Genomic DNA, 18,505 nt, shown 5'->3' on the forward strand with positions numbered 1-18,505 from the left:
ACATTTAAAAACGGGAAAGTGAGTTTTCACGCATTTATTCGTACTGTTTTTATCATTCCAATATGGCAGACAGTAAACGCAGATAAATGCAAGGGCACGGTAAAATTAATTAAGGTAACAATTTGCATGACATTTACCAAGAAACAAAGTGGATTTTGGCAGCATTATTCATAGAAATAAAATTCCGGCTCCCTAGCCTATGCACGCTATTCTGGTTAGAGAACCGGGATGGACGAATAAGTTCGCTGTTCTCTGGCCACTGCCATTTCGCCCTCGTCTTTCGGTCTTCGGACGAGGTTACTCCCTTTTTGATAATACGGTGTCGATATTCCCGAGTCCCGGGATGTAAACGGCGGCCAAAGTCTAATTCCCGGGACCCGTAGATAATATTGTTTGTCAAATTCCCGCCTGTCGGAAATGGTATTCTGTCTAAAGTCACGTGTATGCCCGCCGCCCCCCCCCCTACCCCCACCCGGCCGGGCAAAATATTGACAGGTGCATAAGATATAATTGTTTTATAGGTATCGCAGAAGACGTTCAATTTCATGAAAAGACCCAACCCGAGTCTGATATAATAAATTTTATCAGTCATACGAGATGACTCCCTACGCCATTCCAATTTTGTATAATTATGCCCCATTTCTGCTTGAAATATAGCTAACGATAATAAAAAGAAAAATTAAAAAAATACATCTCTATTTGATATTGAAACGCAATATTTACAGACGGTCAGATGTGCGTGTAATTAGCCAGAGCAGCCAGAGTAGCCAGAGTTTAGCCAGAGTAGCCAGAAAAGTCAGAACTCTGGTTACTCTGGCTAGAGTTCAGCCAGAGTAGCTAGAGTTCAGCCAAAGTAGCAAGAGTTCAGCCAGAGTAGCCAGAGTTTCTAGGATTTTAATATGTACTGGCTACTCTGGTCAGCCAGAGTAGCCAGAGTAACCAGGTCCCGTGTTCGCTAAACATTTTCAGTCTTAGCTGAGTTTGATTATGAAACTTAGTATGTCATTTCTATCTAAATAGCATATTTAAAACTGAATTTCAAGTTTATAACTGTTTTCAAGTGGCTAATTAATGTAACTGTGGTTACTCTGGCTGGCCAGTGTAGCCAAAGTTTCTAGGATTTTAACATGTTCTGGTTACTCTGGTCAGCCAGAGTAAGCAGGTCCCCTGTTCACAAAACATTTGCAGTCTTAGCTGAGTGTGATTATGACACTCGATATGTCATTTCTATCTAAATAACATGTTTAAAACTGAATTTCAAGTTAATAACTATTTTCAAGTGGCTATTTATAGTAGCCAGAGTAGCCAGAACTCTGGTTACTCTGGCTAGCCAGAGCAGCAATAGTTCAGCCAGAGTAGCAATAGTTTCTAGGATTTTAACATGTTCATTTGCCCTGGTTACTCTGGCTGACCAGAATAGCCAGAATGTCTAGGAGTTTAAAATGTTCTGGCTACTCTGGTTAGCAAGAGTATCCAGAGTAGCCCGAGTCATTAGGATTTCATTTACTCTTGTTAGTCTGGCTGGCCAGAGTAGCCAGAGTTTCTAGGATTTTAACATGTTCTGGCTACTCTGGTCAGCCAAAGTAGCCAGAGTAACTTGGTTCACAAAACATTTTCAGTCTAAGCTTAGTTTGATTATGAAACTTAATATGTCATTTCTATCTAAATAGCAAGTTTAAAACTGAATTTCAAGTAAATAACTATTTTCAAGTGGCTATTTAAAGTAGTCAAACCTCTGGTCACTATGGCTTACCAGAGTAGCCAGAGTTCAGCCAGAGTTTAGCCAGAGTAGCCAGAGTTCAGCCGGAGTAGCCAGAATTCTGGTTACTCTGGCTGGCCAGAATAGCCCGAGTTCAGCAAGAGTAGCCAGAACTCTGAATTCTGGCTACTCTGGCTACTCTCGCTACTCTAAATAGCCACTTGAAAATAGTAATTAACTTGAAATTTAGTTTAAAAACATGCTTTTTAGATAGAAATGACATATTAAGTTTCATAATCACACTCAGCTAAGACAGAAAATGTTTTGTGAACCAGGGACTCTGGCTACTCTTAATATCCTAGAAACTTTGGCTACTCTGGCCAGCCAGACTAACCAGAGCAAATAAAATCCAGAAGACTCGGGCTATTCTCGTTACTATGGCTGGCCAGAGTAGCCAGGACATTTTAACATCCTAGAAACTCTGGATTTTCTTGCTGAACTTTGGCTACTATGGCTGAACTCTGGCTACTCTGGCCAGACAGAGTAACCAGAGTTATGACTTCTCTGGCTGAACTCTGGCTACTCTGGCCAGCCAGAGTAAACAGAGTTATGACTTCTCTGGCTGAACTCTGGCTACTCTGGCTGAACTCTGGCTACTCTGGCTAGCCAGAGTAACCAGAGTTCTGACTTCTCTGGCTACTCTGGCTAAACTCTGGCTGAACTCTGGCTACTCTGGCTGAACTCTGGCTGAACTCTGGCTACTCTGGCTGTTCTGGCTAATTTCACACACATTAGCCAGAGTAGCAATAGTTTCTAGGATTTTAACATGTTCTGGCTACTCTGGTCAGCCAGAGTAGCTAGAGTAGCCCGAGTCACCAGGATTACATCTGATCTGGTTACTTTGGCTGCCCAGAGTACCAGTGTTTAGGATTTAAACATGTTCTGGCTACTCTGGTCAGCCGGAGTAGCCAGAGTAACCAGGATTGCATTTGCTCTGGCTACGTAGGCTAGCCAGAACAACCAGAATTTTCAAGATGCCCATTGGTTCTAGCTAACCTTGCTAGCCAGAATAGCCAGAGAAAATACAGTAAAGCCTGTTTCGAAATGACCCTTTTAGTACTCTCAAGTTTGATTTTTTTCATAAAACGGACTTCAAAGCATTGTCTTATTTTTCAGACAGCAGCAAGAGTAGCCAGAGTTTCTATGATTTTAACATGTTCTGGCTACTCTGGTCAGCCAGAGTAGCCATAACGACCAGAATTTCATTTGCTCTGGCTACTTTGGCTAGCCAGAACAGCCAGAATTTTCGAGATGGCCATTGTTGCTAGCTACTCTGGCTAGCCTGAATAGGCAGAGAAAATACAGTAAAACCTGTTGCGAAATCTACATCTATGTAAGTACTCCCGACAATCAATTACTGATTATAAATGGGAGGTCGGGGCAATTGTGAAAAGTATGTTGCTATGTCACATGATATTTATGTGTTAAGAGAGTAATAGAGTTAATACATACAGCTAGGTTAAAAAAAAAAAAAAAAAAAAAAAAAAAAACCCAGGATGATGACATTAATACATATACAAGTCTAGGCCAGATGTGAAGCACTGAAAGTTCACATTGTCTTTGATGTTATTATGGAAGGTGTTCCAGTATGTGATCGTGCGGGGAAAAAGGAGTTCATATGATATTGTGTTCTTGAAGATGGAATGATAAAATTTAAATTTCTAGAGGCTGTCAGGTGGTTGTGATCTACAGAAACGAGGATATGTGATATTTTGTACAACATTATTTAAGAGTTCAAGCATTGAGATAGAAAAGGTACAAAGAGCTGCAGCCAGATGTGTTATGAATGACTACTCATACCAAAGCAGCGTAACATCAATGCTTAAAACTCTTAAATGGCAGGCACTAGAACAGGGAAGAATACATGCATCCCGAATAATGTTGTACAAATAACTATTAATCAAATTATTCAGTTTCAGTTTCAGTTTTAATATTGCATATGCCATGTTTTTGTGATTTTCCTACATATCTGAGATATGTCACATGTTTAATTGTTAAGCGCCCTTGAACGTATATCTTATATGAAATGGGTGGTCAACAAATCTGGTATAATAATAATAATAATAATAATAATGATAATAATAATAATCTCATACGCTAAGATTTTTCTGCCATGGATGCAGTATGGTGTTACAGTATTCTAATTGTGGGCGAACGTATGTTTTTAGGCAGTTTCTTTGATATCATTGTTATTACATTGTACATTTCTTTTTATAAATCTGAGTGTGTTTTTAAAGATGTAATTTCAATTTGTTTTCCAAGTAAAGTCATCACTAAACGTAATCCCAAGATATTTAGCATTTTCTGTAGTTTTAGTTCTTGATTAAGTAACTTACATGAAAAGATGATATATTTTTTTTGTTGAGATTCCTATTACTTCGCATTTAAAAGGATTGAATTCCATAGACCAATTACGTTCTCATTCTTCTAATTTTGTCTTATCATCTTGAACTTTGTAAGAGTCGATTAACGAGTCATGTTAAAATCCTAATAAAGTCTTGTTACTTTGGCTGAACTCTGCCTACTCTGGCCAGCCAGAGAAACAAGAGTTCTGGCTACTTTGGCTACTATAAATAGCCAACTGAAAATAGTTATTAAACTTGAAATTCAGTTTTAAACATGCTATTTAGAAAGAAATAACACATTGAGTTTCAAGATCGAATTCAGCTAAGACTAATAATGTTTTGCGAACACGGGACCTGGTTACTCTGGCTACTCTGGCTACTCTACCAGAGTAGCCAGAACATGTTAAAACCCTAGAAACTCTGGCTACTCTGGCCAGCCAGAGTAACCAGAGCTACTTTAGTTAAACACTTGAAAATAGTTATTAACTTGAAATTATGTTTTAAATATGGTATTAACATAGAAATGACATATTAAGTTTCATAATCAAACTCAGCTAAGACTGAAAATATTTTGCGAACACGGGACCTGGCTACTCTGGTCAGCCAGAGTAGCCAGAACATGTCAAAATCCTAGAAACTCTGGCTACTCTGGCTGAACTCTGGCAACTAGAAACAGCCAGAGTAACCAAAGCAAATGGTATCCTGGTGACTCGGGCTACTGTGGCTACTTTGGCTGACCAGAGTAGCCAGAACATGTTAAAAATCTAAAAACTCTGCTTACTCTTGTTGAATTCTGGCTACTCTGGCCAGCCAGAGTAACCAGAGTTCTGGATACTGGATGAACTCTGGCTACTCTTGCTGAACTCTGGCTACTCTGGCCAGCCAGAGAGTCCAGAGTTCTAGCTACTCTGACTGGACTCTGGCTACTCTGGCTGAACTCTGGCTACTCTAGCCAGCCAGAGTAACCAGAGTTATGACTTCCCTGTCTGAACTCTCGCTACTCTGGCTAGCCAGAGTAACCAGAGTTCTGACTTCACTGGCTACTCTGGCTAAACTCTGGCTGAACTCTGGCTACTCTGGCTAAACTCTGGCTACTCTGGCTACTCAGGTTGCTCTGGCTAATTTCACGCACATCTCTGGCTACTATAAATAGCCGCTTGAAAATAGTTATTAACTTAAAATTCCGTTTAAAACATGTTATTTAGATAGAAATGACATATAGTCTAATAAGGGAAGGTCCGAACCTAGACAAAATTGCAAAAGAATTTCTTTGTACATTTTTGAAAAGATTATAGTCCCATATATTCACAGAAGAAAATCTCCATTAAAAACTTTGCCATTTTCTCGCATTTGATATGAAAATATTTTGAAAAAATGTGTTTTTCATTCCCTGTATATATTGTGTAGACGGGGCCCATACTTGCATTTGTGACGTCATAATGAAAAGTTAAAATGGCGGACAATTTTCGAAAGTGTATCTGGCCAAAATTTAATTCATAAAAAACTACGTAATTCGGATGTATAAAGTTTAAACCTAAGGTAAGTAATCAATTTCAATATACATTTGATCAATTAAGCTTGCCATGATCATTCTTTAAACTGTATTAGTAGCACTTTGACCATCGTGTTGCATGCAAGGTGACCGATATTCATTTCGGATAGAAATCGCATTTTAATCAAAGATTTGTACCAAAGATGCTCTAACATAACATTATATAGTAATTGGTAGTAAAAAATTGTCATATAAAGGAATAAAAACATTTTAAAAGACTTGGTAAGTCAAGGTCACGCTCGATTTTTTTTCAACTATGGAACGCCGTTTCCGTCAAAATACAAGTTTAAACTGCTCACTGCTAATACTTTTTTTGACAGTTATTATTGTAATGAGAGGATTTTTTTCTCAATGGATGTAATAAATAATTTTAACTCTTTGTTTACAGAGATAACAGCTCTCCAGATCAGTTTGTATAGAAAGGAAACAAGAAGGATATGGCTAGTTTCAAGTCAATAAATAGCCTTACATAGGTATTTTGGTACACAGTTTTCATAATTTACAACAAAAATATAACTGCTTAAAATCAAAGATGATAGTTTCTTATTTGGGCATCGTTTTTGCTTTTATTTTTGAAAGACAAATAATTCTTGTATGGATACTTATACTAATGTTCTGAACTGTTTCTTTTCAGAGCTTTAGGTTGCCTTTGTCTTGGTGGTGGTTTGAGAAAGGTTGAAAATGCTTGAGCTGTTCTAAATATAATATGCAATAAGGTTAGCACTCTAATGTCAAAAAGATCTAATGCCGATGGTTTTTATTTGTCTTATTGTATTGATTTTGATTGTATATTATTTTCATATTTCTTTCATTATTGAATGTAGTATTTATATATTTCTTAAGATGATTTACTCACATTTTATTAATCTGCTAGTGATAGGTATATCATTCACGTAGTGATATTTAGTTACGTGATTTATTTCTTTTCAGAGAAAATTTATGTTGCTTTGGTCTTATTACGTGATGGCGTTTAAAAATGCTGTGGATATCCAATATATATGTCATAAACTTTGATAAGTCAGGTCAGTTTCAATGTCCTATCATGTTTTTTTTTTCTTTTTAAAAATCCGGATTTGAAGCAATATATATATATAACATGCTCATGATTTTCATATACCTGCCTTCTATCTCTGTATTAATTATCTAACTGATGTCATTTTCTAACGTATATGAAGGGGATGTGCTCATTAATGAGTAAAAGACATGTTCTCATTTTTATTTTATAATGTATTGAAATGTTTCTTTTCAGATACATGTTGGTTTAGTATTTATGGCGTCCAAAAGAGATACATGTAAATGCTAATGTTGTCCAACATATATTCCCTATAGCTATACCCTACTACAGTAAGTGAGTCCGTACACCTACAGTACAAAATATTTGTTCTCAACATTTTTACTATCTTTATTGACTTGTTTTTATTTGTAAACATTTGGTAATGCATTTGGTTTTGCTAAATACATAGAAATCATATAAATACATATAAGATTTAAATGGCTTACATATTATTGAAAAATGATATTTCTTCTTACACACGTGCTTGACCAGGCATTTTGCATAAGTAGTCATAGCTGGCATTTCTTTTGTATGTTTCAGATGGAAGTTTGTGCTATTTGTGACACGTATTTCACTGACACTGATGATACTGCAGTTTTAAGAGAAAAGGGAAGCCACAGTATCAACCAGATAAGTGCTTTGAAAAAGGATTCGGTAAAAACAACTGCCGGACAAAATGTACATACAAATTGCAGAAAGAAGTACACTGACAAAAGACATGTATTGACTGAATTAGATGCACATACTAATGAAACTAGGTTACTAAGATTTGTTAATGACTTTGATTTTAAGCATAAATGTCTTTTTTGTGGAAAAGATGCAAAAGACTCATCAAGAAAACGTGGACATGATGTATTTCCAATGAGAAGCAGTGACTTTCAGTCAACAATAAAAGAAATATGTGCACAAAGAAATGATAAGTGGGCCAACATTATTGCATGTAGATTAATATATGTCATTGATTTGTTTGCTGCAGATGCAGTGTACCACCAGTCATGTAATGTTAATTTCAGAACCGGTAGACAAATTCCAAAAGCGTTTCAAGATATTCCTGCTAAAAGCCCAATAGGTAAGCCATATAGAGAAACTAATGATGGATTTATGGCTGTAGTTGAGTACATAGAAGATAGTGAAGATGTTGTTACTGTTACAGAACTTGTTCAAGTGATGGAAAAAGTGTGTGGAGAAAATGCATATTCAGCGAAGCATATGAAAAGGAAATTAGTAATGTATTTCGGTGACGCTTTAGTTATTAGCAGTAAAGAAGGACAAGTTGATAACCTTTAGTCTCGGTCACAAACAATCCCGCGGGCTTCTGCAGACGTTAATACACAAAAACGTGTATTATCCCTACATTCTAGACATCCCTGCGGATAATAATGTCTATCCATCACCGGACTCAATTGGTTCAAGTGACAAAAATAGATGTTTCATTCCACAGAGCTTACTTTTACTTCTTAACTTGCTGTTCAGTGAAAAAGACAAAGATGTAAAGATTGCATCTATAGGACAAGCAATTATACAAAGTTGTAGACCCAGGAGTACGCAAGCCCACTACAGATTGGTCTAGCAGTGCAATTATACCGCCATTTTGGTTCCAGATTTTTTATTGATAATCTGAATAGTATGGGATTTTGTTCGTCGTACTGGGAAGTGCAAAAGTTTGAGTCAAATGCAGGCTATGTTGAATACCAGTATGCTATCTTTCTTCCCAGGATCATTTGTTCAGTTTTCTGCTGATAATGTGGATCATAATGTAAGAACATCAGATGGAAGCAATACCTTCCATGGGATGGGAATTATTGCATGTAATACCCCAGGTATACAAGTTCATGCACGTATTCCTCGCAGAGATATAAGTATGGATGAAGTAGTGGAACTTGGAAGAATTGAAATAAAGTATTTTAAAGAACCTGAACACGAAATTAAAGCAGATGTGTTTCATAACCTTGCAGAGCTTGATGTGACAAACATCCACAGTAAAGATAGAGTATTTGACATATTTTCAAATATTGTATATCCAATGCGACCAGCTAGACCAAGTTGGTCAGGATTTATGCACCTGTATGAAAAGAAACGGACATTTTATCCAAAGTCAACCATAACATTTCTTCCTATGATAGATATGCCACCTAGTGATTTGTCTTGCATAAACTCTACCTAACACTTCGTTGCCAAAGTTGGTAGGACGTATGATGTTACACCAGTGCTTACATTTGATCAGCCATTATTTCAGAAAGCTACATATATACTTGATACTGTACAACCGTCAAGCCTGGTTAAAAATGTTGTTCTTCGTCTAGGTGGTTTCCACACTCAAATGAGCTTTCTGAGATGCATAGGACAATTGATGAGTGGTTCAGGTTTGAAAGAGGTGTTAGAAACTGTATATTCTTCCAATGCAGTAGTACACATGTTGACCGGAAAAGCAGTAGCAAGAGCTGTAAGAGGACATTTCATGGTTGAAACAGCACTGCACACTCTTTTACTATCATCTGCTTTAAACATTCTCTACATTTCACCCATCCAAGAAGATGAAACACAAGTATCTCAACATACAGGACTTGGAAATGATTTTATGAAACACAATGCTAACCTCACACTGAAACAGTCGGAAGATAAACTGATATCTGCAGAGCCTTCGCTGTCAAATGGAATTCGGAACATTACAAAGATAGGCATAGATAATTCTTCAAAAGAGTCGAGTTTTTTCATTTTGTGCTGCTAATTCAGAGCAAGACACTCCTTTGCCAACAGTCAGTGAAAAGGAGCAGTCTGGAAATGAGCAGTTAATGCAGAGGATTGCAGAATTGTATGACAATTTTGTCTCATTGAATAAGAATTTCAGAAAATCTGTAACATACTGATAGTAATGTTGTTATGTAATATTAAATAGCGGCTTATCGTTTGTATGAATATGTGTATCATTTAATCATTTTATAGATATTATATCCTTAATGGCGTTTTGTATAATAACATTAAGCACATGCAAAGAAAACAGTGTAGTTTAAGAAACAATGTTATTTTCTATTCGCAGCACCACTCTCTATGTAATTAAGGTAGAATTGAATAAACACTATATTGTCTTATAGTAATGAATTAGTTGAATTAGAAATGAATAAAAATAGGTATGTTTAAACATATTTACCTATATATAAAGAAAGAAATCCATGTTTTGTGAAAAATTTCAAAGTAACATTTTTCCACAAAAAGTGGGTGGGGTAAATTTACCCCATTCTTTTCACATTATTTACCTAAAAACTAGAAATAAATGGTTTGTTGAAGATGTAGTGCCTTTTTGGTGTTATTATTTATAGGCATTTTCGATGTTTACATGTATTAGTGTATCTACAGTTATACAATCGATAAAATTCCATTCCCAAATATAACAGTGAAGATTCGATCAAAATTACAGTGTCCTTATTGAAATAGCAATTTTATGTATTTCCCCAACTTTCTGGACAGGGGATTTTTTCCTTGGTATAGTTTAGACATTGTAAAACCTGGAAATACACAAAACAAAGCTTTTGCAATTTTGTCTAGGTTAGGTGATTTTTTGGTAGACTGATTAGAAGGTTTCATAATCAAACTCAGCTAAGACTGGAAATGTTTTGTGAACACGGGACCTGGTTACTCTAGCTACATGTTAAAATCCTAGAAACTCTGGCCACAGATACTTTAATTAGCCACTTGAAAATATTTTTAACTTGAAATTCGGTTTTAAATATGCTATTTAGATAGAAATGACATGTTAAGTTTCATCATCAAACTCAGCTAAGACGGAAAATGTTTTGCGAACACGGGACCTGGTTACTCTGGCTACTCTGGCTGACCAGAGTAGCCAGAACATGTTAAAATCCTAGAAACTCTGGCTACTCTGGCTCAACTCTGGCTACTCTAGCCAGCCAGAGTAACCAGATTTCTGGCTACTCTTGCTGAACTCTGGCTACTCTGTTAGAAACAGCCAGAGTAACCAGAGCAAATGATATCTTGGCGACTCGGGCTACTGTGGCTACTTTGGCGGACAAGAGTAACCAGAACACGTTAAAATCCTAGAAACTCTGGCTACTCTGACTGAACTCTTGCTACACTAGCCAACCAGAGTAACCAGAGTTCTGGCTACTCTGACTGAGCTCTTGCTACTCTGACCAGCCAGAGTTCTGGCTACTCTGGCTGAACTCTGGTTACTCTGGCTAGCCAGAGTAACCAGAGTTCAGACTTCTCTGGCTACTCTGGCTAAACTCTGGCTGAACTCTGGCTACTCTGGCTATTCTGGCTGCTCTGGCTAATTTCACGCACATGACGGTCAGTAACAGCACTTGCCCTTATTTGCTGTGGATTTTTAACCTAGTTCGTATGTAGATTGTTTTCATTAGGCAGCCATTCAGCAGGTCAGTGACTGCACCAAGAATCCTGCTTATACCTGAAATTATGCTCAGAGGGCACATAGAGTCTTCATCCACAATGAAAAGATGGACCAGATGACCTATCATTGTTTCAGTGTGAAATTAATGAATTATAGCTTTCACACTTCGCTCAATGATTAAGTACCATTAGAGGAAGATTCCTGCTGATTTTGGGGTCAGTGGCTCAAAAGTAAAGGTCACACGAACCTGACTTAATTTCTGGTAATTGTTTGTTTGTTTCAGGTCTGTTATTTAAAAAGTGTAATAACCAGATTTTCAAACTTTACATTTTGACAAAGTACCATTTTAGGAAGATCACTATTGCTTTTGGGATCAACAGTATTTCAGAATGTAACGGCGGGCATTTAACCTAACCAGTACAAACCTATTCTCCGCAAGTAACTGCCAACTTTCCCACATTAATTCGGGGTGGGGGACAAATGATATCAGACACAATGTCTTTTATCAAATACCGGTAGACACGGAGAACACACGTCCCACCCGGGTATCGACCTCTCGACCCCGAGATCCGTAGATATGCGCTCCCCCTACTGAGCTAAGCGGTTAGTGTCCCTAATCCACATACCCCAAAAAAATCACTCTGCCCCTGAATTATTTCTTTACTATAGTTCAATTTTCGTGTTCTACGGACACACTTATAGTTAAGTAAATGCAACCGTAAAACCATCCTTTAAAGTCGTGCATCGCTGCTATCTGTACGTCCGTCCGTACGTCCCGAAATTTTATGTGTCTAACTACTGCTACATGATTAGCCTGATTTGCTTCAAACTTTCACATATGAACTGGTTTGATGTGTAGATTACTATAAGGGAAAGAACCGTTGCTGTGACAGTATTAACCGCAGTTGTGACCCTTTGATACTTTTGCTTTATGGAGAAAAATCTTGTGTGTCCAACTCATCCCATACTGTTAGCCTGATTTGCTTCAAATTTTTACAGATGAACAAGCTTGATGTGCAGTTGTCCATAAAGTTGTCTATAAAGAAAAGAACTTTTGCGGTAACTATTTTACCATAGTTACGGTCCTTTGATAGTTTTGCTAAGTAGACGATAGAGAAAATAGAAAAAAAATACTGTGTGTCCAACTCCTCAATCACTATTGAAAGGATATGCTTGAAAGGACCTTAGTGTGAAGATGACCATAAATAATGGACTTTTTTTCTGTGGTTATTATTATAGAATTGTGGCCTTTCTTGATTTCAGAATATATGCCATAATGAAGAAATCTGGTGTGTTCAGCTCCTCATACTCTGAAAGATTAGCATCCATGTCCTATGGACACAATTCTAATAAATCCTGCAACTATAAAATTTCCTTTATAGATCACGCAGCTATTAAATTACCCTTAGGTCATTCAGATAAAGAAAACTCTTGTTTAAATTATGCAGCTATAAAATCTCTCTTTTAGGTCTTGCAACTTTAAAGTGTCCCTTTTAGATAAAGCAGTTATAAAATTACACGCCATTTGCACTTAGATCATGCAAGTTCTATATAGTTAACATTACAAAATTGTCTAAAACATTTCAAAATGTTTAAATTGGAATGAAATTTAATATACTGATTATTGAGTTATATACAGTGTTAACTCTTATCATAGTTATAATTATAAATGATATACATCTGATAGTTAGCCTAAGAAAAAAATGAAAATAAAGCTATTTGTAACTTTGAACTCATCGTGAAAACACACATTTAATTGACACTAGAAGTGATGTCACACACCCGATATGATATTTCTTACGAAAAATATGTAAAGCTATTGGGCTTACTGGTACGTTGCCATCCCAATTTGGTTAAGTTTGTTTGTAAGCTGATATCCCAGTAACCACTTGTAGGAATGAATTGAAACTTCACACACTTATTTACTGTGATAAACTGGTTTATACTGCACAGGTTCCGTAACTCTGATTGCTTATTTACAAAATTATGCTACTTTTTTTAGCAATTTCTGGTTCAGTTTTTGTATATGAACCAGTATCTCAGTACCTACTGATGGGAATGGAATGAATCTTCACACACTTGATCACTGTGATAAACTGACTTACACTGCAAATGTTCTGTCAGAATAATATGTATATTTGATATAGTGATGACGTAAAACATAAGCACAAATTGATATTTTGATGACGTAGACATAAGCACAGATAGTGCTTGACTCCACGCTATAATTGTAGTTGAATTAGTGTTAATAATAGGATTTGAGGTTTTAATGGCTGGTTTGGTTAAATTACGGTGGTAGCTGGATCCCAGCATCACACAATATACATTATATACAATAGTATCAGGGAACCACGTATTTGTTAGAGCAAATACTCGTTGTAAAATACTATGTACGAATTTGGACCAATCAGAAAGAAGTTCTATAAATAGTTCCAATCAAAGTGCACTTCTGGTAGGGTATAAATAGGATGACGGATGGCAGTATCCGGCTTTGGATGTAAACACATCGAGGATTCAATTTATAATTCATCCTAGTACCTTGATAAGAAAGCTACTAGCTGTAGCTACACTGTCAGGACAATTATGTAACAGAAGACGTTTTAGAATAAGAAGAGCTGCAGCAGTGTAACAAGGTATCGAGCTGTAGGGCCAGCGCATAGAAAATAAATCTATACGGGATAGTCGAATGATATAGACGATAGCAACTACAGTCTGAGCATCGGAAAGCTGAGGCAGAGATATAGGGTTTGATAAACTACTGTGACAGCAGGAGAGTTTCAGCTTACAGATGAGGTTAAACGTTTTTGGCAAAGTATTGCCAAGGCATCGGGGTCATACTTTTACTGTAGTTTAATGCTATATGTTATAGCATATATATAGACACTGAGCATCAAGGAGTCAGGACAAATATGATAAGTTGCAGATTCAATTAAGAGGAGCTGAACATCTATGCGATAGGACTCGTATCTTGTTGATTCAGTCATCGTCTGACGGAAACTTCAACAAAAGTACCAGTCAAGTATAGTATCTGCAGCCTATATGAGTTTGAGGTAATTATCATTTGTTGAAGGTTTTGTCAGTATAATTGTTATTATGTGATGTACTGATAACGTAACACATAAGCACAGCTAGTGCTTGACTCCCTTTTCATGCTATCATTGCTATAATTATTGTTGAATTGCTGATAATGATTTGGGTCATTTATGGCTTATTTGGGTTCATTATGTTGATAGCTGGATCCCAGCATCACACATTATGTCATATACAATAGTTAAAGGGAACCAGATATTTGTTAGAGCAAGTACTCGTTGTAAAATACTATGTATAAATTTGGACCAATCAGAAACAAGTTCTTAAAATAGCACCAATCAAATCTCACGTCTGCTAAGGCATAAATAGGTAGATGGATGACAGAGAGATCATTCTGTATCCAGCAATTGAATAAGACACATCGAGGATTCAACTAATAATTTATTCCTTGATAAGGAACTTATTGCAACTACACTGTTAGGGCGGATAAATTATTAAAAAGAAGACGTTTGAAGTTCATAGACTAAAGAAGAGTTGCAAAATGTTTTGAGGTATAGAGCCAGCGCATATGATTTTTACCTTAAGGGTAGTTGAATGCTATAGACGATAGCAAATATAGGCTGAGCATCGGAAAGCTGAGACAGAGACCCAGGGTTTGGTAATCTACTGAGATAGTAGGAGAGTTCCAACTTACAGACCGTTCAGCGTTATTAGCAAAGTGCAGCCAAGGCATCGGGGATATACCTATATGATAGCATATAGGCGCTAAGCATCCAGGAGTCAGGGCAATCATATAGAGTTGCAACTCCAATTAAGAGGACAGAGGCGATAGGACTCGTATATTGTTGATTCAAAGACATTGTCTGACGGGAACTTCAACAAAAGACCAGTTAAGTATAGAGACTTCAGCCCGTAGGAGTTTGAGTTAATTACTATTAATAGAAGATTGTTAGTTTGAAACATTTAGTGATTTACCTGATCCCTGAAATTGTCTAGCTCATAATTGAAATCATTTACGAATCATTGGTACACGAATCATTCAGGCGAGGAAGCCAGAGCAAAACTTTATTTATGAGATGATTTAATAGACTCACCTCTGAAATGTTCCATGGAAGACCCTCTATTAAGATAATAAAAGTTATTTTAATTTGGATAAATAAATCTACAGGCGTATCTATCGGATTGTATGTTATTTAACAAAACAAGAAACAACTTACAGACATAGTAAAAGTAAATAACAACACTTTAGATACGTAACACACATTTATTCATTCTATCAACAGATAAATACACCAAAGTCTAGTTTAGATATATTTGAATATTATACAAAATATTTGAGAAAAGATAGAATTAGAAGGAAACTGTCGTGTTCTTTATTTTTGCGCTCATTCCATTTGAATTAATTTATGAAACAATGAAGGTTATTTAAAAACGATTTCTTCTTTTCCACATAGTTCTTGCTATTTCGACAAAATATTAAAATACTACCTTAAACATTTTTAATGAAGACGTTTTTGTGAAAATTTAATTTTTGATATAACCAAGCAGTTACAAAATAAATACTATGACGGTTTTCCAGACTTAGATAATCACTGTGTTGTTGTCGCCATTCTTATTCTATGAACGCAGCTTATTTTATTGGTTTCACCTTCAAACATAATTTGTTATTGAAAAGTTCATTTGAACCGACATATGTCAGTGTTTCAACAGGTAAGTAACTGCAGAAGACAACGACGATAAAACATACATACATATGTACATAAAACAAATTCAAGCAATATTTTCTACGTAATCATTCAACATAACACGCAATTATATAAAAGGAATCTGCTGATCACACTATATTGCAGTGATCAAAGTCTGGCCTCGAAACCAAATAAATTTAAACTATTTGAATAGAAATAAGACTGCAAACTCAAAACCTCATAAACACAGAGCACCATCACCTAAAACAAACTGGTCCAAGTTTTTTAACATGCATTTTGATAAAGCTATGTACACAGGCTGAGTTCTACATTGTGAGTAATATAAATATAGATCTTGCAAAAAATATTCTCTTCAGCTTCATGACGTTATGGAGTTGCAAATAATCAAGTGTTATATGAAACTTTAATTCAAATAGGGCTAAATAATAATATTGACATTACTTTTCATGAATAATTGTGATATATATATATAAACTTCACAATGAAAAGACGTTTAGTTACATTTGTATGTACACTGATGAGCCGATAGGCGAATCTAGTTTGTATTTTTTTGTAATCAAATAGCGTTAGAAAGGCATGTGAAGTCGTTTTATATATGTGTGTGTGTGTGTGTGTGTGTGTGTGTGTGTGTGTTGCAACATAACACATAATAAAGACCACACAGTTGTCGAAACAATCTACAAAAAATAGTGCAAACAATTTCAATAAATAAATGAATATGTTAGACTGACGTATAGCATTCTTGCGTCTACTGAATATGATATATAAAGTTGCAATTATTATTGTTATTATCATTTTATTAGTAGTGTTTTGACAAACAATATCATTCAGTGTTAACGATAAGGTGCTCGATATCAAAGATAAAAGTAATGTTGTCTTGGTAAAAATTCTTTTGCATAACATAAATGTCAAAACTACTGAAGGTTGGTTTATTTACACAGGTCTAATGTAATAATATATTCCAACCAAGGGTCAATTAACATCATGATAATATATATAATGATGGGAAAAACAATAAAGCATTGATTAAAAATAAACACATATTAAAACAAAATCATGATTAGCAAAGCAATAAGCAATAAAGTACATTTGTAATTAGAAAATGTACATTATTACAATTTTCAGTGACAAGTGTTTTCATAAAATTTAATATTTCGAAACTGTAGGACTGGAGCAGCAAGAAAAATTATGGTCCTGAATATTATCTCTAGAATACTGTCAAAAGATCGCTGGCACTGTTCAGTTGTACATACATTTACTGTTTTTAATATTGCACAATTATTGCCTTTAAGTAAGGTCTATATGAGGATCTATCGACCAGGAAAAAGTGATATCGACCATGTGCGCATCCGTAATGATATCCAGCAATGCGAAGGGTACTCTCGAAAAACAAAATCAATATTTTCCAGTGTTTTGCTTATAGATTATATAGCATGAAACAATGTTACGACGTCAAAATGTTATGACGTTATAACTGTAAGTGTTCTTGGTCCCGCCTACAAGTCAATACGACTTGCTATCATTAATCATGTGGCTGTGTTTAGACGAATGAAAAATACTTTAAAAACAGATTTGATAATTAAATATTATCCATATCATGTTTGTACATTGATTACAGCTTTAATTATTTCGATGTTTTACATACTCAGTGAATATACACCCTTCGATACTATTACAAAAAAGGAGTAAATTGGTATGATTTTTTTTTTAATACCAAATGTATCTAAAATCAGCGCATTTTAGTAATTTAGTCTCAGGTTACTTGATTTAAACAAGAGCTACACAAAGCGGTCCAATATACACCCAAACATTTTAGGACAGAGGAGGAGGTTGATGATCCCATGGAAAAGGTTTCGAAGGTGTGCGTGTTGAGGGGGTGGGGGGGGGGGGTGCTGTGTGGCGATAAGTGGGAAAATGGGCAGGATGGTATGGGGTTAATGTATGGGTTAGGTGGGGGGAAATAATTTGGACTGTTGCTCCTTTGAACTTTGCACGTCGTCTCATCACCATCGATCTATTTTCAAAGTTTCAATTCAATACATTGAATAGGTTTTTTAGTTGTGCTCTAGACACGCAATATGAAGGTCAGATTTGACATATGAGCCCATTTTGTGATCTTGGAATTTGGCCTACTGAAGCGGTTCGTGCTCTCAGTACATCGTCACATCGCCACCTAGCTATATGCCAGACTAGAAGTTAACATCTTGAATTGTTAAAACGTTATGCACCTGACACGAAATATGAATGACAGATTTGACCTTGCTGTGAGTTTGACAATTTGACTACCACCCTGATTAATGCACGGTGCACTTCGTCTAATTGCCATCTACCTATAAACCATTAATTGTTTGAAATTAAAATTAATACATTTGATGGTTATCAAATTATGTCCTGGAAACGAAATATGACGGACAGATTTAACATTTGTCCTCAATTTGTGATCTTGACCTTTGCCTTTTCAACCGGTTCATGCACTCTACACATAGTTTCATCACAACCTTCCTATACGCCAAGTCTGAAGTCAATTCCTGAATGGTTATAAAGTTTTGCTTCGGACACAAAATATACTCAGCAAAAGTTCTAACTCCACACCTACAATTTTGGATATATCTCGCTAACATTTGGACATATTTCAACAAAATTTGGACACTCTATAGATCAAATATTTGATAGAGTAATTCATGAAACAATTG

Source organism: Mercenaria mercenaria, chromosome 18 (genome assembly GCF_021730395.1).
Source record: "Mercenaria mercenaria strain notata chromosome 18, MADL_Memer_1, whole genome shotgun sequence".
NCBI lineage: Eukaryota > Metazoa > Mollusca > Bivalvia > Venerida > Veneridae > Mercenaria > Mercenaria mercenaria.